The following is a 21,849-nucleotide window of genomic DNA, read 5'->3' on the forward strand; positions in this document are numbered from 1 at the left end:
TATTTTTATTCTAATTTTAAAAATAATACAAAAATTTTGAAAAATATTCTTCTTTTTAAATTTTAAAGAAATAAGTAGTTTTAATACTATCTTAATTATATTTATTTAAGACTATTTATAATTTTTATTGTATTTCCTTTAAATATAAAAATTAATTAGTTATATTTATTATTATTATTATTATTCTATTATCTTATTTATTTATTTATTTTTATTTATTATTATTAATAAATTTTTAAAAAAATTATTTTAAAATTCAAATTCTCACCCCCTTATCTAACTGTTCCCACTAAACTTCCTCCCTAAGAGTTCCTGTACTTAAGGACTCTTTCAATCCCAGAAAAGGAGAACGAACGTACATTCTGCACTGTACACTATAATCATCAAATACTACAAACCAAAGTGAAGAAAAACACAGAGTTCAAAAAAATCAGGAAAAGAGAGAAAAGAAAAGATTTTAGAGTTTTTGCTTGATGTTGCTGGGGACAATTGTTTCTTGCTTTATTTATTATCCAGTTCAGCAATCACAGGTTCTTTTTCAATCTTAAACCATTTTATGTTAATTTTTATGAAAATGACTAAATGAAGATGTTCAAGTAATTTCTTGCATTATTTAATATGTGTAATTAATTAATTGTGTGAACTTTTATTATTATTATGTGTTATGCAATTAAGTTTACTGGACATTTATATTTGTACATAAGAAAATTCGTATTAATATGCCCTCATCAATGAATCACACAGATGTATAACACCACGCACAATAGAGAAAAATTTACACTGATACGCCTGCACAATATCACATAACAGTGCACATATCGAAATAGTCACAGTTAGTGAAAAAAATCAAGAAGAATAATTGATAAAAATAGAGTAAAATCAGTGAACTGAAAAATGATGTTTGAGAGTGAGAAAAATTTGAGAGAGGAAAAGAAAATAATAGCCAACAAATATGATTTGGATTTCAGTGAGTCCCGTTAAGTTTAGTCGGAATCTTGCTGGAAATTATCGACACCCGAAGACCTCCACCACCTGATTTGCCGCCACTGATCTACCACGAAAATCGCCAGGAACCACCAACGACGGCGAAACTGCCAAAATTGGCGACCCAGGCGCACCCTTACCGCCGCATCGCCCCTTCTCCTCTTCTCTTGACGTTGGCCAGATCTTTCCATCGTCGTCCCTCCTCCATCTCTGGCCAATGACGAGCTATGTCCATCGCGCCATCAACTCTTCCTTATTTGTAACAGATCTGATTGGGAAGGCCATTCTCCAACCGACCCCTGTAAAAAAATGACCCATTTTTGAGTCAATTTTGCCCAGCTCTCACTAGAATCACTGCCAGCCGCCGGCGAACGCCAACAACGGCCACCAATTTTTCCTCTTCCCAAATTTAAATTTTCGCTTTACAATTTCATCTTTTTCAAAAAAGAAAAATTTCTTTTCTTGATTTTGATCGTTATGGAGAAAGAGATGAAAATTTCCATGGCTATTTTTAGTGAAGGATCTTTTGGAGATCTTTATTTTATGGACTTTGATATTTTGTAAGTAGTACAATAAAGGAAGATGATGGAGTAAAGAAGACATAAAGTAAAATTATGTGGTTAAATATATATTCTTAGGGCCCATTTGGCCATGGATATTTTTTTCTTTTTTGCGGAAAATTTTTTTGGAGTTAGAAATTATGGAGTTTGGTCATGAAATTTTAAAAAAAAATTCCGGAATAAAATTCCATAAATGGAAAACAACTTTTTGTTGTTTTCTCTTTTTTCCACTTCTAATTTCAGCTTTCATTATTATTACATATAACCCCATTCTTTAAATTTTTACACAAACCCTTCTTATTAATTATATTTCGTAATTTTTTAAAAAAGACCAAATTCAATAAAATAATTAACTCAAGTAAAAATACTTAAGAATTTTCATCAAAAAATTTAAGAATATATAAAATATATTTATATCTATCAATCATATTTATCAAAATATATTTTTCTCTATTTAATCGATTATGGTTAGATAAACTTATTTAGCTCGTGCTTGTGATATTTTTATTCAAATTTTAGAAGAATAACAATCATAATAATTAGTTTGTTGTTAATTATTTTATCAATTGAAGTCATATAAATTATTTTCTCAACATTTGGTTGTATGTTAGTAGGAAAATTAGTAGTTGGTGATTTTGATAATTTTTAGAAGTTGAGGGCATAAAATCATATTTAAAAAAGATTTTTTAAAGGTTAAAAAAAAAATCAAAAATACATGGCCAAAAACAACTCCAACTTCATCTTCAACTCCAACTCCAACTCCAATTCCGAAAAAAAATAATTTTCATGGCCAAACGGCTAGTTAGTTAGGCCTACTTTACTGCATAAAATTTGCTACTGTCATTATTACATTAATTTAAACAAAATTATCCTGATAAGAGAATAAAAAATATATTTTATGATAATTTTTACATTTAAATTGATTCGTTGTTGGTTTTATTTCTATGGAGCATTCTGTAATCACAACTTGCACGTTAGATTTTTAAAAATAAAATTACATTTAGACATCGATATTTTTAAGACATGATTAATTAATTTAATTAAGAAAGGTGAGTTAGATATGAAGTTATTCAAAAACCCCGTTATACGATAAAAATAAAAGAGTAAGTTTAGATGTCTCGAATTTATAATAGACTAACCAACGACTTTAACACTAGATAAGTTTTAAGCAAGTTTAATATTTTTATCTCCATTAAGAATGCGGCGTACGCATCTTTCAGAGACATTTAAAAATTCAAAGATGCAATAATGCACTTGGCAAATATTTTTTAAAAATTAACTTTCACCGATTTAATATAAGAGGTGTAGACAGATATTTTAGTATAATAAAATGAGCAAATTTTAGGCCTTAGCATAATTTATCAAAATAGTTTAAGTAAAAATAAGTCAATAAAAGCGACCGTGTTAGAACCACGGGACTCGAGGGGTGCCTCACACCTTCCTCTTGGTCAACAGAATTCATTACCCTCTTCTGTTTTCGCAAACAAAAATAAAAAATCATTTCCTTTTGATTAAGGATTCAATAGGGTGACTTGAAACACCACAACTCAATTTCAAGTGGTGACTCTATAAATAAAATAATCTCTATTCAGTATAGTCACTTCAATTAGAAAAATCCTTCGATCTTCAATCCTTCGAGCGAAAAAGGGGTGTGACATATCTAACGACTCCACTGGGGAAAATATAAGAATTAGAGTTTTTGATGTTGACTTTTACTTGCTTTAATTATTTTTGATATTGTGTTTATTGGCCTTATGTGCTACTTGTCGCTCATTTACTGCTTTGATATTTTTGAACTGTATTTATAAACTGTCTTCTCTTACGTACCCCCTCCGAGTCTTCTAAAATAAGATAGAAGGAATGCAGCATATGCATCCTACTATCTTTCTAAGATAGCCGTAGTGTCAAGTCACCTGGTGAAAGATTAAAGTCACACATGTTAGGCGGGGTTCGGATCGACAACGAAAGCGAAGTAGCACTGCTACCGAGCAATTTGTCCCTCCCCGACTCGAGTGTCCTCTATGGTAAGCCAGTCTAGACACCTATCCTTATTAGACTAAACTTAGAAGAACTGAAACTCAGAATCTGGTTATCCCTATTAGGTTCCGCTTTATTTGCCTCATGTGCATTTGACTTAGCGGGACTTGGTACAGGGTTCGGGTTTGTCTAGGACAGGTGACCACTTTATAATGAGCAACATGTGCATTCCACGTGCTCTTTGACATTTATTTGGAAGGTCATTTGATTGTTGACTGGCTTTAGGCAACTTGGTGAAACACAAGAGAGTATTTAATCCTCAAATTTAATGAATTATTTTTTGAAGAAATTAAAAAATATATATAGTTTTTAAGGTCTTCATGAACTACGAGGGTCTGATTCTCACTATTTAGCAAGATACGTAAAAAATCCTTTTCGGGGTACAACCCTATCTTTTGAAAAATCATCCATAGATTTATTGGAAAGTATTTTAAGGATATGATTACTTTCATGATTATTTTTTTAATCCTCAAGTCCAATTTTTATATATCGTAATAGTCCTGAATCTTTAGGGATCATGAGACTAAGCTTTTACAAAATAATATATATATATAAAGCTTAATAGCCCTGAACCTTTAGGGGTCTTCAGGCTGAGTTTTGTACGACATATATTTCATGAACTACGCACACCTAATTCTCATCTTAATGAGATGCATAGGTAGTCCTTTAGGGATTCGGTGGTCTTAAAAAAATTGAACTCTGACACACTAGTTTTCTCCAAAATCAAAATAGTATTAAGGTGGTTGGTTTGTGGCTAAGTTGGCTTCTCAATCCATGCCATAGAGGTTCAAAGAAAAAAAAAAGATGACCTGCAAAGAAGGTGTAGGGTCTAACAGTGAGGAAGAGCAAAATCAGTTGATTTCACAAGAATTAGCATCAATAGAAGAAAATAAGTTATTAAAACAGCAGATAGAGGAGATGTACCAAGCTTGGTCGAATGGACAAGCCCCTCCTTTCTCAATCCCTAGATTTTCTAATACGAATGATCCAAATTCTGCTCAAGCTCAAATTAGCGATCCATTTTACCTACCTGGATTCAGCCCATATGCTAATGTGTCTGGCGCTACTGGTACTTCTACCATGCACCCATTAAACCATCTGTCACAAACAACCCGCTTTTCACTCCTGTAGCACCAGCTACTGCGGGTCCTCAATTGACAGTACAAAAGAATATGGGTGAACCAAGTCATGATCAATTGTATCCTCCTGAAATGACTTTCAAATCCCCAAATCTACATTATCATGCTCATCAACGTGATTCTACTATCATGATTGAGAAGATTGTTAAAAGTCAAGAACAGGAAGAGCTGGCCAGGAAAATGAGAAGCCTAGAGTAGAGTATGAAAAATATGCAAGAATTAGGAGGACCAAAAAGTGTCTCATACAAAGATTTATGTATGTTTCCTGATGTTCATTTGCCGCTAGGGTTCAAAATGCCAAAGTTTGACAAGTACGAAGGGCACAGTGATCCAGTAGCATACTTGAGGCATTATTATAACCAATTAAGAGGTGCCAGAGGTAAATAAGAATTACTCATGGCTTATTTCGGTGAGAGACTTTCGAGTCTAGCCTCAGAGTAGTTTGTGGATCAGGACATTGACAAGTGGAGTAGTTGGGATAACTTGGCTAACAAATTCGTATAACAATTTCAATATAATGTGGAGCCGATTCCTGAAGAGAAATACCTGACTAATATAAAGAAGAACAACAATAAAAATTTCAAGGAGTATGCAATTAGATGGCATGAACAAGCTGCAAGGGTGAAACTGCCAATGATAGAAAGCAAGATAGTGGAAGTGTTTATTCAAATGCAGGATGAAACATACTATCAACACCTGTTACCTGCATTAAGTAATCCATTTATTGAGGTCCTACGAATGGGAGAGATGATATAGGATGGAATGAAGACTGGTCGCATTGTGAGTTTTGCAATATTAAAAGCAACTACTCAAGCAATTCAGAAGGGTTCAGGAAATGATGGAGGGAAGAAGAATGAGGAAGATGTAGCTACTATTGTAGCTGAACAACGTGCACGTCGAAGAAGACCACATCACCGTTACCCTCAGTCTCAAACCCAAGTTCATGCCTAAGCTCCATATAATCACTCCTTAAATCCATTATACTCTTTTCCCCTACCTCCATATCAAGTATATAAAGCACAACCATATGTTCAACCTCTGTCTTACCCATAATGGCATGCACCAACCCCTCAGAGTCATCCTCTAACTCCACAAACAAACTAAAGCCCTTCTAGGCTCGATTTTTGATCCAAGCTAAATAATGAAATGAGCTAGAAGTCGAGAGATAACTTCACACCAATTGGGAAGTCACTCCTCTCCTCGTTAGGATGAATGTTTAGTAGTTTGTTTTGCTTTCCTTTCTATTTTCTGAATTATTTCAAGGTTATAGTTCTAAATCTATCTTGTTTTGTTTCTTTGTCGTCTTTATTTAAACCCTTATATTTTTCCTTTCAATGAAATATGTTGTCCCTTGTTGTTTTGTCTTATTTTAAATTTGTTTGTTTATATTTTTCTCATGCAATTCATTTTATGTTGATTCTAATGCTATGACATGCCAGCGGAATTTTCAGCCAGATCTTAAAATCCAGTTCATGAAACATTGAATTAAAGGGCTAAAATTAGAAGAAAATGACATATGAGAAATAGGTAGAATGTTAAGACATTTGGTGACCATGTTGAAGCCTTCTTTGAAAATTAAGGCAATTATTTTGAGAATCACAAGAATAACTTAGTCATCAATTGAAAGACATATCTCAATTAGGTCAAATAATGGATGTGAGATCTTTATTAAAGAGAAATAGTAAGATAATTAGCTCCATGAAAGCATGAGTCATTCGATATGAGGGATGTACAATAAAGGTGGAGTTGTAGATTTGACAAGTGTAAAAGAAGAAGTGGCACACATGCTCAGTTAATGTTAGTGTTGTTAAAGTGTTACACAAATCTTCATCTCCCACTTTCATTTTGCATGTTATGTACTTGCATTTTCAAGGATTGATATGACGAAGGCATTTTATTCTGCTATCCATTGTGTCATCCTTTGTTTACCTCATTTGAGCTTCAATGTTATTTTCTTTCATACCCCTCTTTTGGAATCAAGATAGAGTCAGCAAAGCTCAAAAGAAAAAGTGTCAAGCCAAACACTAGAGTCAAAAAAGTTTAAAAAAAAGTGAAGGAAAATGTGGAAAAAAGAAAGGAAAGAGAAAAAGAGCCAATAACAACTGAAAAAACAGAATTAAGAAAAAGAATAAGTTGTCTGAACTACGTTTGACTTGATTTTTACCATGACAAGATACGTAGGCAGCCCTACTTTGGGGTTAGGCACAATCAAGTAAAAAAATTCAAGTTACCCAGAATGAAATAAAACTGGGATAAAAGTTTATTTACTTAAAGAGTCAATTCCAAAAGTTGTATGCTTCACCCAATGTTATGTAAATTTTTGAGCCTCATGCCGTCATTTCTTTCTAACCCTTTCCAAAAGCCAAGTTACAATAAAAAAAAGACCTTCTGATCAATCTTTGAGAATGTCAAGGCTAATCATGTAATGGGTATATGATGTTTCATATTTCGGGCATCATTTTTCTTCATCGATAAAAAAAGGGGGGTAAGAACAATAAAAAATGAGATAGTATTATTGGTGAAAACCCTCTTGGGCACCATAAGGTGACAATGAGTTGTGAAAACAATAAAAATGAGAGAGTCTTATTGGTGAAAACCCTCACGGGCATCGTAAGACGAAGGTGAGTTGAGAAAAATAAAATGAGAGAGTCTTATTGGCAAAAACCCTCACGGTCACCGTAAGATGATTGTGAGTTGAAAAAATGAGAATAAGAGATTCTCATTGGTGAAAATTCTCACAAACACCATAGTTCAATAGTGAGCTGAGAGAAAGAAAATGAGAAAGGCTTATTGGCGAAAACTCTTCCAGATGTCACAAGCTGAATAGGATCTATAAGTGCAATTGACCTAAGGAACAACTAAGTTTCAGGGCCATTAACTCAACAATAATTGGTGGAAAGTTTGGATGAAAAGATCAGGCTGTTTAATAAAAAAAATGCATGACATAATCATTAGAGTTGGCTGTCATTTTTAAATGAATTTTTTGTTTCTTCGTTTCAAATGGGAACATTCATTTTCCTTTTATTTATTTTTTATATCTTTGTTTTCTTGAGTCATTTATTCAAAAAAATCATCATTGTCATTTTTCTCGTGTGTTTGAATTGAGCCCGTGTCATAACAAGTGAGAAAAGATTTCAAATTAGCTACCAACTTTTTCAATTGCACAAAGTAAGACAAAAAGACAGTACATGAAAGAGACATGATTGTGAGCTGAAATAAGGCTATGCAGAAAGTTTTGTCAATAGACAAGTCTGGAAACTCATGGAAATACCAAGGTTCAAAGGGTTTAATTGGGGAGCATGTCAAAGAAGAGATACTATGTTTGTTTCAGAGTCACTTCTAATAATTTGAGTTTGGGTCAATGATGAAGCAATTCGGTGACAGATGCTAACGGTTGGAAGCAAGGTTAAATGTGACGAGGGAAAGAGTGATTGACACGGAAGCTAAAGCCACAAACCTTCCACCATGTTTTTTAACTCACAAGTTTTGTTTGATAAAACAGGAAACATGTTGCCTTCAAATTAAGAACTTCAGAGCATAAATATCAAGGGTTGCAATGCCTCATTTCCATAAATGCAGGAAGCAATATTGTTGCACTGGTTTGATAATCAAATTATGATAAAAATTCATCATCCTATGTCTCTTAGAGGCATACTTCTATGTCCAGGTATTTCAGTTTTCAATTGCTAGGTGATATACTTCTTAAATTGAACCTTGATTCCTAGAAGACCTACCTTTTAGTCGATTCATTCCCCTTGATTCATATAATACGTACCTTTTAGTCGAGTCATCCCTTTGATTCCTATAAGACGTACCTTTTAGTCGAGTCATTCTCTTTGATTCTTATAAGGCGTACCTTTTAGTCGAGTCATTCTCCTTAATTCCTGTAAGACGTATCTTTTATTTGAGTCATTCCCATTGATTCCTATAAGATGTACCTTTTAGTCGAGTCATTTACCCTTGATTCCTATAAGACGTACCTTTTAGTCGAGTTATTCCCCTTGACTCCTATAAGACGTACCTTTTAGTTGAGTCATTCCCCTTGATTCTTATAAGATGTACCTTTTAGTTGAGTCATTCCCCTTGATTCCTATAAGACGTACCTTTTAGTCGAGTCATTCACCTTGATTCCTATAAGACGTACCTTTTAGTCAAGTCATTTCCCTTGATTTCTATAAGACATACTTTTAGTCTAGTTATTCCCTTGATTTCTATAAGATGTAACTTTTGGTCTCGTCATTTCCCTTGATTTCTATAAGACGTATATTTTAGTCGAGTCATTTTCCTTGATTCCTATAAGATGTACCTTTTAGTCTAGTCATTCCCTTTGATTCCTATAAGGCGTACCTTTTAGTCGAGTCATTCTCCTTAATTCCTGTAAGACGTATCTTTTATTTGAGTCATTCCCATTGATTCCTATAAGATGTACCTTTTAGTCGAGTCATTTACCCTTGATTCCTATAAGACGTACCTTTTAGTCGAGTTATTCCCCTTGACTCCTATAAGACGTACCTTTTAGTTGAGTCATTCCCCTTGATTCTTATAAGATGTACCTTTTAGTTGAGTCATTCCCCTTGATTCCTATAAGACGTACCTTTTAGTCAAGTCATTTCCCTTGATTTCTGTAAGACGTACTTTTAGTCGAGTCATTCCCTTAATTTCTATAAGATGTAACTTTTGGTCTCGTCATTCCCCTTGATTCCTGTAAGACGTACATTTTAGTTAAGTCATTTTCCTTGATTCCTATAAGATGTACTTTTAGTAGAGTCATTCCCCTTGATTCCTATAAGACGTACCTTTTAGTCGAGTCATTCCCCTTGATTTCTATAAGACGTACCTTTTAGTCGAGTCATCCCCCTTGATTCCTATAAGATGTACCTTTTAGTCAAGTTATTCTTCTTGATTCCTATAAGACGTACCTTTTAGTCGATTCATTTCCTTTGATTTCTAGAAGATGTAGATGTACTTTTTATTTGAGTCATTTTATTTAACCCCTAAGAGACATACTTCCTTATCTAGTTGATTTAAGATTCATGTGTTAGGAGATGCACTTTCTAATTTTGGTCATCAGTTTTACTCTGAAGAGACGCATTTCTTTAACAGGGCTTTGATTTACACTCTTTACTACACTTTTCAAAAATTGTGATCTGATGTCGCTCATAAAAATTTTCTAATGCAAATTGGGGCAAAAAATTTTGTTCGTGTTTATTGAAATTTATTTTTATGCTCAGGACCCTCCTGAAGAATGAGATATTATTTTTTTGTTTCACCTTTTATTTTGATTTTAGGAACATATTTGAAAAATAAAAAATAGCAAGTCAGGAGCCCGCCTGAAGAATAAAGTGAAGAAAAAGTAAGTCCAGGAGCCCGTCTGAAGAACAGGGTGAAGGAAAAGTAAGTTCAAGAGTCCACCGAAAGAACAGGGTGAAGGAAAAGTAAATCCAGGAGCCCGCCTGAAGAATAGGGCGAAGGAAAAGTAAGTCCAGAAGCCCTCCTAAAGAACAGGGTGAAGGAAAAGGAAGTTTCGGAGCCCGCCTAAAGAGCAGGGTGAAGAAAATGTAAGTCTAGGAGTCTGCCTGAAGGATAGGGTGAACACTGTCAGGTGAAGAAATAACAAGTCAGGATCCCGCCTGAAGAACAGGGTAAAGAAGTAACAAATTAGGAGCCCGCCTGAAGAACAGGGTGAAGAGAAAAAAGCAAGCCAGGAGCCCGCTTGAAGAATAGGGTGAATTTTCAAGTTCAAGTCATGAAAATTCGAATCAAAATTTCAGAGAAATTGCATTTTGCATTTCTATTTTCATTTTTTTATTTTTGTTAGTAATTTGAATGTAAAAAAGCAGAAGTCGTTTACCAAAAACTCGACGGAATCTCACTCGATGACTAACTCATTCTCTCACCATGTTACTTTTGAGCTGCTCGTGACCTAATTCTCTTATAACGCGGGATAGGTAGGAGGTCCAAAATCAGGACTCGGTCATATTTTTTCTTTTCTTTTAATTTTATTTTATCCTTACCTTTCAAATAATTAGAGGGTCAAAAATCATATCTTGTCTACTTTTTTATATAAAAAGTCTTCGAGATTCCATACAAAGAGGGGCAAAAATGTAAACACGTGATTTTTGATCTTCCTCGAATTTTAATTTATTTTTCGATATTAAATATTTATATTTGGTCTAATATTATTTAAATTTTTATTTTATTTTAATAAATTTTTAGTTAAAAATAAATAACTAAATAAAGTTAATTTTGAGATATTTTATTTTATTTTTATTCTGATTTTAAAAATAATACAAAAATTATAAAAGAAAAAAATTTATTTTTAAATTTTAAAGAAATAAGTTGTTTTAATACTATCTTAATTATATTTATGTAAGGCTATATATAATTTTTATTGTATTTTCTTTAAATATAAAAATTAATTAGTTATATTTATATTTATTACTATTATTATTATTCTATTATCTTATCTTATCTTATTTATTTATTTTTATTTATTCTGTATTTTTATTTATCATTATTAATAGATTAAAAAAACAAAGAATTTTATTTTAAAATTCAAATTCCCTCCCCCTTATTTGTAATTGTTCGCCCAACTTTCTCCCCAAGAGTTCTTGTACTTAATTAAGGACTCTTTCAATCCCAGAAAAGGAGAACGAACATACATTCTGCACTATACACTATCATAATCAGATACTACAAACCAGAGTGAAGAAAAACACAGAGTTAAAAAAAAACAGGAAAAGAGAGAAAAACAAAGAAAGAAAAGATTTTAGAGTTTTCACTTGAAGTTTCTGGGGACGATTGTTTCTTGCTTTATTATCCAGTTCAAGCAATCATCGGTTCTTTTTCAATCTTGAACCATTTTATGTTAATTTTTCTAAAAAGGATTGAATGAAAATGTTCAAGTGATTTCTTGCATTATTTAATGTGTAATTAATTAATTATGTGAACTTTTGTTATTATGTGTTATGCAATTAAGTTTACTGGATATTTATATTTGTACATAAGAAAATTCATATTAATATACCCTCATCAATGAATCACACAGATGTATAACACCACACACACACAATAGAGAAAAATTTACACTAATATGCCTAGGGGTGGGCATAAATACCGAAAACTAAAAAATCGAACCGAATCGAATTAATTCAATTTTTCGGTTTCAATTTTTTGGTTCGGTGTCGATTTTTTTTTTAACAATTTGGTATTCGGTTGGGTTTTTGATTTTGTATACTTCGGTTTTCAGTTTAAGCCGAATTATTAATATACAGGATACAACCCAATTAATTTAATACTGTACTACAACACAATTGCTGAATGTTGATTCCCCCAAGTTTATTAGTTATCACTATATTAGTCTAACTTTAACATTCTCAAATCTCAAAATTCTTGGATTCCTAAATTTTGTTTGTCTCCAAGTGTGTAGTATACTAGTAGTCTAATATCAGTTTGACCATAAAAAGTGATAAAGATGACTCGTAATCATGCAGCCAAGTGTGTAGTCTATATATTTTTCTAAGTTCGTATTAAGTTAGAGACAAAAAAACATAATATATAGTTTGGTTTTTTATATTTTTAAATGGACATTGTCACTTTCCAAACTAGAAAAAGTGCACCATGTCTTTTCATATTATGGAAAAAAATAATTCTCAAACATGACAATATAATGTAACAATCTGCAATAGATGAAGCATTAAGCAAGGGGCTGCAAGTTCAATAAAATTACCTTTAAATTTTAATAATTTAATGCTTTATTAGTGTATTTGTATCATCTTAATTTGGTCTGAAAAGTGAAAACAGAAAACTGGGCTAGTGTTTTTTTTTTTTGTGTAAAAAAGGTTTTGGCAATTAATTTTAGGAAAAAATTTAGAAATAGAATACTTATCCCCTTAATTATAAATTTCATAGCAACAGTTTCATAATTACATAATATAGCAAATTGTATTTTGTATTTTTGCAAACTGTTGCTACAAAAATACAAATACATATAATTTTTACTGCCCTTATGATGATATGTATTTTGTATTTTTACAAACTGTTGCTACAAAAATACAAATACATACAAATACATATGCTACAAAATGTAATTTGATAAAAGTGTTGTTATTTTTTATAATTTAATACTTAAGTATGCTACTTTATGTATTTTTTCCTTAATTTTATATAGTCCAATTAATTTTTAATCTTAAAAAATACTAGAATTTACAAATTTAATTTAGCCCATTAAACAGGGTCAAAACCGAAAAACCAAAATGATTAAAGTGAAACATAATCAAACCGAACTGAAATAAACCAAACCGAATAAATTCTACTCGATTTTCGGTACACCTATTACAATAACCAAAAATCGAATTAAAAAACTCGAAACCGAACCAAATTGCTGAACACCCACTCTAGATACGCTTGCACATTATCACATACTAGTGCACATGCCGAAACAATCACAATCAGTAAAAAAATCGAGATGAATCGATAAAAATAGAGTAAAATCAATGAACTAAAAAATGATGTTTGAGAGTGAGAAAAATTCGAGAGAGGAAAAGAAAATAACAGTCAGCAAATATGATTCGAATTTCGGCGAGTCCCGTTGAGTTTAGTCGGAATCTTGTCAGAAATTATCGACACCCGATGAGCACCACCAGATCTTCCAGCACTGATCTACCACAAAAATCACCGGGAACCACCAACGATGGCAAAACTGCCAAAATCGGTGATCCAGGTGCACCTGCCGCTGCATCGCTCCTTCTTCTCTTCTCTCAATGTCGGCCAGATCTGGCCACCACCGTCCCTCCTCTATCTCTGGCCAACGGCGAGCCATGGCCATCGCGCCACCCCCTCTTCCTTATTTGTAACAAATCTGACCGGGAAGGCTATTCTCCGGCTGACCCCCGTAAAAAATGACCCATTTTCGAGTCAATTTTGGCCAGCTCTCATCGGAATTTCCACCTGCCGCCGACGAATGCCAACAATAGCCATCAACTTTTCCTCTTCCCAAATTTGAATTTTTGCTTTACAATTTTTTTTAAAAAAGGAAAAATTCCTTTTCTTGATTTTGATCGTTATGGAAAAAAAGATGAAATTTCCATAGCTATTATTAGTGGAGGATCTTTTGGATATCTTTATTTTATTGACTTTGATATTTTGTAAAATAAAGATCTCCAAAAGATCCTCCACTAATAATAGCAATGGATATTGACTTTGATATTTTGTAGTCCTAAGTCGGGGGTCTATCGAAAAAAACCTCTCTACTTCTCTTGAGGTAGTGGTATGGTCTGCGTACACTCTACCCTCCCCAGACCCTACTAGGTGGAAATACACTGGGTATGTTATTGTTGATATTTTGTAACTAGTACAATAAAGGAAGATGATGGAGGAAAGAAGACATAAAATAAAATTATGTGGTTAAGTATGTATTCTTAGTTATGCCTACTTTACTGGATAAAATTTGCCATTGTCATTATTACATTAATTTAAATAAAAGGTCAAACCCATCCATAGCCCCTCAATCTTGTCCCTAAAATTCACTTAGGCTCCTAAACTAAGGTCTATACCTATTAAACCCTAAATCCCCCCAATTTGGTTCCAATTGGGCATTTTTTGCCCAATCAGCTTAAATCTCAAGTGTGAGTAATACACACACGATGATGTGGATAGAAAGGCTAATTAAAAGATGACACTTGGTATTGTGGGTCCAGTAATTATTAAAAATTAATTATAATTTTTTTTAAAAATATTCCTTCAACCCGCCTCCCCAATCCACCAGTCCCTTCAAACCCCGCCCCCCATGCCACCCCTTTCATTCTCTTCTCCATAAATATGAACTTAAAAAAAAAAAAAAAAATCCCTCCCCCCCCCCCCCCCCCCCCCCCCCCCCTTTCCATTCTTCTTCTCCATTATTATGCAAAAAGAAAGTAAAACTTTGAAAAAAAAATATTCTTGCAGAACTTAAAAAAAAAGTAAAGTTGTCATGACACTTTCTTCATCAAGGTTACCAATTTCTTCATTTTTTGCAAGAAAATGATTCCCCATTATATTAGATTTGGGTTATTTAAGTTCATAAACATGTAATTTCAAACAATCTTAAAATTTTGAAGTTAATTTACCGGTGAGTCTCACCGGAAAATGTATTTGAAAATGGCTAGAGAAGATGATGACTGAAGTTATGGTTTGAAAAGAAAGACGCTGATGATGGAGTATTGTGAAGAAGATGATGAATGGGGGGTTAGGGGTTGCAAAGAAGATAATGAGGATGGGGGGGCGGTGAAAAAGATGATGAAAGGGGGGCGGGTGCTTTTTTTATTTTTTATTAAGAAATTATAATACTTAAAAATAATATTAATAAAATAATTTAAATATAATTTTTTTAATTAAAAAATTAAAATATTATTTAATCTACTGTTCACGCACCCAAGGAGAGTGTAACACACTCTCCTTATCAAATCAGTATCTTGTGCCTGATAGGTACCAATTTTAGCACTTGAGGGGCCTGATAGGTACAGGCCTTAGTTGAGGGGTCTAAGTGAATTTTCAAGAAAAGTTTAAGGTCCTATCGGTGGGTTTGGCCTAAATAAAATTATTTTGTTAAGAGAATAAAAAATGTATTCTATGATAATTTTTACATTTAAATTGATTCGCTGTTGGCTTTATTTATATGGAGCATTCTGTAATCACAAGTTGTACGTTATATTTTTAAAAATAAAATTGCATTCAAACATTGATATTTTTAAGACACGATTAATTAATTTAATTAAGAAAGGTGATTCAGATATGAAGTTATTCAAAAACCCCGCTATACGATAAAAATAAAAGGGTAAGTTTAGATGTCTCAAATTTATAATAGACTAACCAACGACTTTAGCGCTATATAAGTTTTAAGAAAGTTTAATATTTTTATCTCAATTAAGAATGAGGCGTACGCATCTTTTCGAGACATTTAAAAATTCAAGAATGCAATAATTCACCTTGGCAAATATTTTTCAAAAATTAACTTTCACCGATTTAATATAAGAGGTGTAGACAGATATTTTGGTAAAATAAAATGAGTGAATTTTAGGCCTTAACATAATTTATCAAAATAGTTTAAGTACGGATAAGTCAATAAAAGCGACTGTGTTAGAACCATGGGACTTGAGGGGTACCTTACACCTTTCTCTCGAGCACAGAATTCCTTACCCGATCTTCTGTTTTTGCATACAAAAATAAAGAGTCATTTCCTTTTGATTAGGTATTCAATAAGGTGACTTGGAACACCACAACTAAATTCCAAGTGGTGACTCTATAAATAAAATAATCTCTATTCAATATCGTTACTTTAATTGAAAAAATCTTTCAATCTTTGATCCTTCGAGCGAAAAAGCGGTGTGAAATAATGGATATTTTTCTATGGTTTTACCTGGTATGACTCCAGATCATGATATCAAATTTGCTATTGATATTGAGCCGGGCACACAGCCTATTTCTATTCTTTTTCATTTGATGGCTCTAACGCAGTTAAAGAAATTGAAGGATCAATTGTAGGAGTTATTTGATAAGGGATTTGTCTTACCGAATGTATCACCTTGGGGTGCGCTTGTCTTGTTTGTGAAGAAAAATAATGGGTCAATGCAAATATTTATTGATTATCAATAGTTGAACAAGGTGATTATTAACAATAAGTATTCTCTTTCTCGTATTGATGATTTATTTGACCAGCTTTAGGGTTCTTTGGTGTTTTTAAAGATTGATTTGAGGTTCGGGTATCACCAGTTGAGGTTAGAAATTTGGATATTTCGAAGACATCTTTTCAAACTCGGTACGATCATTATGAGTTCTTGGTCATGTTCTTTTGGGTTGACCAATGCCCTAGACATGTTCAAGGAGTTTATGAACTAGGTATTTTGACCGTATCACGACTTCTTTATTATTGTATTTATAGATTATATCTTGGTATATTCAAAGTGTAAGGCCAATCATGCAAAACATTTGTGGATTGTGCTTCAGATATTGAGGGATGAGAAGTTGTATCCTAAGTTCCCTAAGTATAAGTTTTGGTTGGAGTCTATCTTTTTCTTGGATCACGTGGTGACCAACAAGGGTATTATGGTTGATCTAATCAAGATTGCAATGGTTTGTGATTGGGTTAGGCCTACTTCTCCTACCGAGATTTAGAGTTTTGTGGGGTTAGTAGGCTACTATCGACGCTTTGTTAAGGGTTTTTCATCTATTACATCTCCATTGACCAAGTTGACTCAAAAGAAGATTTCTTTCCAATGGTCTGATGTTTGTGAGGCAAACTTTCAAAAGCTTAAGGATTTGTTGACTTCAACTCCCATCTTAACCCTTCTCAAGGATGGCGTGGGTTTTACAGTCTTCTATAATGCTTTAGGTGTTGGTTTTGGTATTGTATTAATGTTAAAGGGTAAGGTGATTACCTATGCTTCAAGTCAGTTGAAGCCCCATGAGAGAAATTATCCTACCCATGATTTAAAGTTGTGTGCATATGTTTTTTCTTTGAAGCTGTGGAGGCACTACTTGTATGCACTCTGTTGTGAGATTTCTCGGATCATCGTAGGCTCCAGTATTTCTTCACCTAGCGAGATCTAAACACGAGGCAGCACGATTGTCTTGAGTTGCTTAAGGATTATGACTTGACTATTCTCTATCATCCGGTCAAGGCTAATATGGTTGCAGATCTCTTGAGCCAAAAGTCGACTAACATAGGTAGCTTGGCGCATCGTTTGACTCAGGAGAGACCTTTGGCCATAGATGTTTACTCTTTTGCTAACCAGATGGTTAGGCTCGATATTCGATACCTGGGTGTGTTTTGGCATTTGTGGATGCTAAGTCTTTTTTCATGGAGCAGATTTGACATCTGTCTGGTGATGATGAGTTGAGAGTAATTTAGGATAAGGTGTTGAGTGGTGAGGCTAAGGAAGCCTCGCTTGATTCAGATGGTGTTTTGAGGATTAGAGGTCGAGTTTGTGTTCCAAGAAGGGTGATTGGATTAGACTGATTTTGGTGGAGACTCATTATTCCAGGTATTCCATTCATTTAGGAGTGACTAAGATGTATCATTATTTGAGACAACATTACTTGTGGGGTGGTATGAGGAATAATGCAACAAATTTTGTAGCTCATTTCTTATGGTGCTAGAAGGTGAACGAGATTGGGTGGTTTGCTTCAGAGGTTAACATTCCTAAATGGAAATAGGAATGGATCACTATAGACTTCATGAATGGGTTACCTCGTACTTCTCGCGATTCTGATAGTATTTCAGTCATCGTGGATCGATTGGACAAATCTGCTTATTTCATTTTGGTATAGGTTTTTCTTAGTGTGGATAGGTTGACACGTATCTATATTCGTGAGATAGTGTATCTTCATGGTGTACCAGTATCTATCATCTCAGATTGAGGTTCATTGTTCACATCTCATTTTTGGAAGACTTTTTAGGAGGAGTTAGATACCCGAGTTGATCTTAGTATAAATTTTCACCCCCATACTGACGGTCAGTAGAAGCAGACTATTTAGGTTTTCGAGGATATGCTCAACGTATGTGTAATAGACTTTGGTGGTCAGTGGGAGCAGCATCTAGCTTTGGTAGAGTTTGTATATAATGATAGCTACAATTCCAATATCCAGATGGCTCTATTTGAGGCTTTGTATAGTAGGCATTGTCACTCTCTAATTGGTTGGTTTGATATTTTGAAGATTAGACCACGAGGTATGGACTTTGTGAGTCCTTGGATAGGGTTTGGGTCATTCAAGATAGACTTCGAGCGGCTTAGAGCAGACAAAAGTGCTATGCAGATCATAGACTTTGTGCAGTGATATTCATTATTAGTGATCATATATTTCTTCATATTTCGCCCATAAAGGGTGTGTTAAGGTTTGGGAAGAGGGGAAAACTTAGCCTCAGGTATATTGGGATGTTTGAGATTCTTCAGACTATTGGGGATGTGGCTTATGAGTTAGCATTGCCCCCAAATTTGTCATATGTTCATCCAATTTTTCATGTCTCAATGCTTCAACATTACATTCCAGACGAGTCTCATGTCATTCGTTGGGATTAAATACAGTTAGATAAGCGATTATCTTTTGTTGAGAAGCTGATCTCCATTTTAGCCAAGGATGTTAGACGATTGCGTTCTAGAAATATTTCAGTGTTTAAGGTTCTGTAGAGGCATCAAACTATGGATGAGGCTACTTGGGAGGTTGAGTCCGATATGCGTCGTAATTATCCCCAACTTTTTGCAGATTTAGGTATTTTTCCTTCCCTTTAGTTTAGGGATGAACTAGATTCTTAATGATGGATGATGTAATAACCTGACCATTGGTAATTTAGATGAAATATTTATTTTTATATGATTTGACTATTTTACCCCTCCTCGTATTTGTATTATGGTATTTTTGGGGTGTGGGGATGACTGAAACAATTCTCAATGCATTTTGATGTGATTTGTGCGAGTTTGTGTTTTTTGGTGGCTTGAAAAGCCTTATAGTTGACTTTGGTCAATATTTATTGATTTGTATGTTGTATGGAGAAACAGACTGTGCCAACAGATTTGAAACGTCATTTTAGGTTAGTAGCATGATTGGTGTAGTTTTATGACTTTTATATCTCATTTTGACCCTCGATTCAAAAAGTTGTAAAATTGGATTTTCGGGATCAACTCTGTAAGAAATAATGTCTTTTCAAAAATCTGATATCCCCAATGAGTCTGGAGCATCAAATTTAATAGGGTAGCATAGTCTGTTTATGTTCTTGAGATTTCGGATGAATCCCGAGGGATCTGCGGAGAATTATTCTCCAAGTTTTCAATTGGTGCACCCGCTTAAGCGATATTTTGGTTGCTTAAGTGACCCAATTGAGCAGCCAAGCGCTTAAGCGACCCAGCTGAGCAGCCGAGCTATCACTTACACGACTACTGTGTCGCGTATGCGACTACTATGTCGTGTATGCAATTGTCTCATAAGCAACAAGAGGATCGCTTACACGACATCCGCTGACAGGCGAAGTATCACATAAGAGATTCGGTGATCACATAAGTAATGCCTGGGTCATTTATATACTCAATTTTCACGATTTTTACACCATTTTTGAGAATTGGCGCTTGGAGTTTGGGATTTTGAGCATTTTCTTTCATTTATAAGCTTGGGTAAGATCCAAAACTTTAATTTTAATTACTCTTATTCAATTTTATTATTTAAATCTTATTTAAATATGGTTTTAAAGGTGAAATTTAGGGATTTTGGCTCAGAAGGCCCAAACTTCCATTTCTTCGAATTAAACTCCAATTTTACTTGGATTTTCTCCTAAGAGTTTCTTTAACCTTGAGAAATATGTTTTTGGATAAAAATTTTAATTTTATCCTTCTTTTTTGAAAATTTATTTTGGGGGTTCATTTTGATCCAGATTTAAAAGTGGGCAATATGAGTGTCGTTGACTTTCTTTTGATGTGTTAATTCAGTATTTGTATGTTTTAGTCGACTTCAGGTTCATTCGTAAGGAAAATGCTCTGGGTTGAAGGCTCTTTGGATCGATTTTTGACATCCGAGATAGGTTATGGCTTAATTTTATTTAGACTTGGCTGAATAGTTATCATTGGTACAAAATCATGTTAAGAGTGTGAAAACTAATCATGAAAATGACTATAATTAAGTGTTGTGCCCGGGGGAGGGGGGCAATATGTTTGTTAATTGGTGATTTTGGGATATTATTTGCTATGTATGACCATGGGGGACATATGAAATTATTATCCTTGTGTATGTTATATTAGTTATATCTTATTTAATGAAAAAACCTAATGTGGTATTAATGATACATTTTGGTGTATTTTACTCTATTGGCATATGAACTTTGTTGGATTTCGTGGATGTTTGGAATATTAAGTGAATTTTGGCTCACGTGCTTGACATATTGGTTGAATGTGGAAATCCTCATTGCGGTTGGTTGTGAGCATTACATCCTCATATCATATAGATTCATGAAATATTGGTACCACCGTGGAAATACTGAAAACACTGACTTTTTCTAAAAAAAATGTGACATTTTTAAAATCCTCTACCAATGGATGTGCCAGAGAGAAGATATAGATATGATATTGTAGATGGATTGTATATGGATTCATGAACTCACCATGGGTCCTACCTTGGGAGCACAACTCGGTAGGTGTATATTGAGGTTGTGTGATGACCTCATGCATCACATCATCATCATCATCATTATTGTCTTTTATTATATACCTTGTGCTTTTCTTATGTGTAGTATCATCCTTGATATAATAATTGTCCATGTGTATTACTTTCTTCATACCTGTACGTGAGATATCCGTATACTTGTGTCTCCTTGTTGGATTAGCATATGGTATATTTGAATATTATAGAATTGTTAGTGGAGACTGTGTGGGCTATCATTTGGGACATTTTATGATTGCAGTGACGTACCCTTAGTGTGTATTTGTATGCTTTATTTTCAACTTTTTGCAGTCGACCTATAATACCTACTGAGTATAAGTGGACTGTACTCACTCCTACTGCGTCCATTTGGTGCAGATCCACGTTTGAGTGCGCCTCTCGATAGTTGATTCATGTAGTACTTGGAGCCCATTCGAGGTAGCGGTTGATCTATGCATCTGGAGCTTACTTCTACCTTTCTTATCTAGACTATGTTTTATTTGTATTCAGAGACAGTGTTTTGTTCCTATTTTTGGATATCTTGTATATTTTTGACCTCGAGTTATACTAGTTAGTTCTTACACTGTGACATCCAGTTTTGAGATTATTCTAGGGTGTCCTTGGTTTTATTTCTCCACTTTTATTATCTGTTTGTGGTTCGGGTTCATTCTAGAAGCCTCGCCTTGGATATTGGTGTTTTCTCCTTATATTAGTTTGGGTGATTGACTTACTTGTTAAGGTTTTCCGCGACAAGTGTCATTATGATCCTTGATTTTTGGGCTGTGACATTTTTGTCATTCTTCTATATAGTAGATACCACTTTTGTCATTTTAGGCGGCTATTTGTTTCCTCCATATTTGATTTATTGTTATAATTTTAATTTAATACAGAGTTTAAAAAAGTAAAATATAATTTTAAATTTTATTGTCTTAAAAAATATATATGTTGATTGTACCAAAATATCATCTAAT

At 33.7% G+C, this 21,849-nt stretch overlaps 1 long non-coding RNA gene across 1 annotated transcript; it reads left to right on the top strand.

Annotated features, from left to right (window-relative positions):
• The first annotated feature begins 270 nt into the window (after positions 1-270).
• On the top strand, positions 271-21,507 carry LOC124898157. Its single transcript, XR_007054947.1, has 2 exons — positions 271-530; positions 21,257-21,507. It is a non-coding gene; the product is annotated as an uncharacterized LOC124898157 (long non-coding RNA).
• The last annotated feature ends 342 nt before the right edge of the window (positions 21,508-21,849 follow it).

This window comes from Capsicum annuum, chromosome 4 (assembly GCF_002878395.1).
Source record: "Capsicum annuum cultivar UCD-10X-F1 chromosome 4, UCD10Xv1.1, whole genome shotgun sequence".
Taxonomy (NCBI): Eukaryota; Viridiplantae; Streptophyta; class Magnoliopsida; order Solanales; family Solanaceae; genus Capsicum; species Capsicum annuum.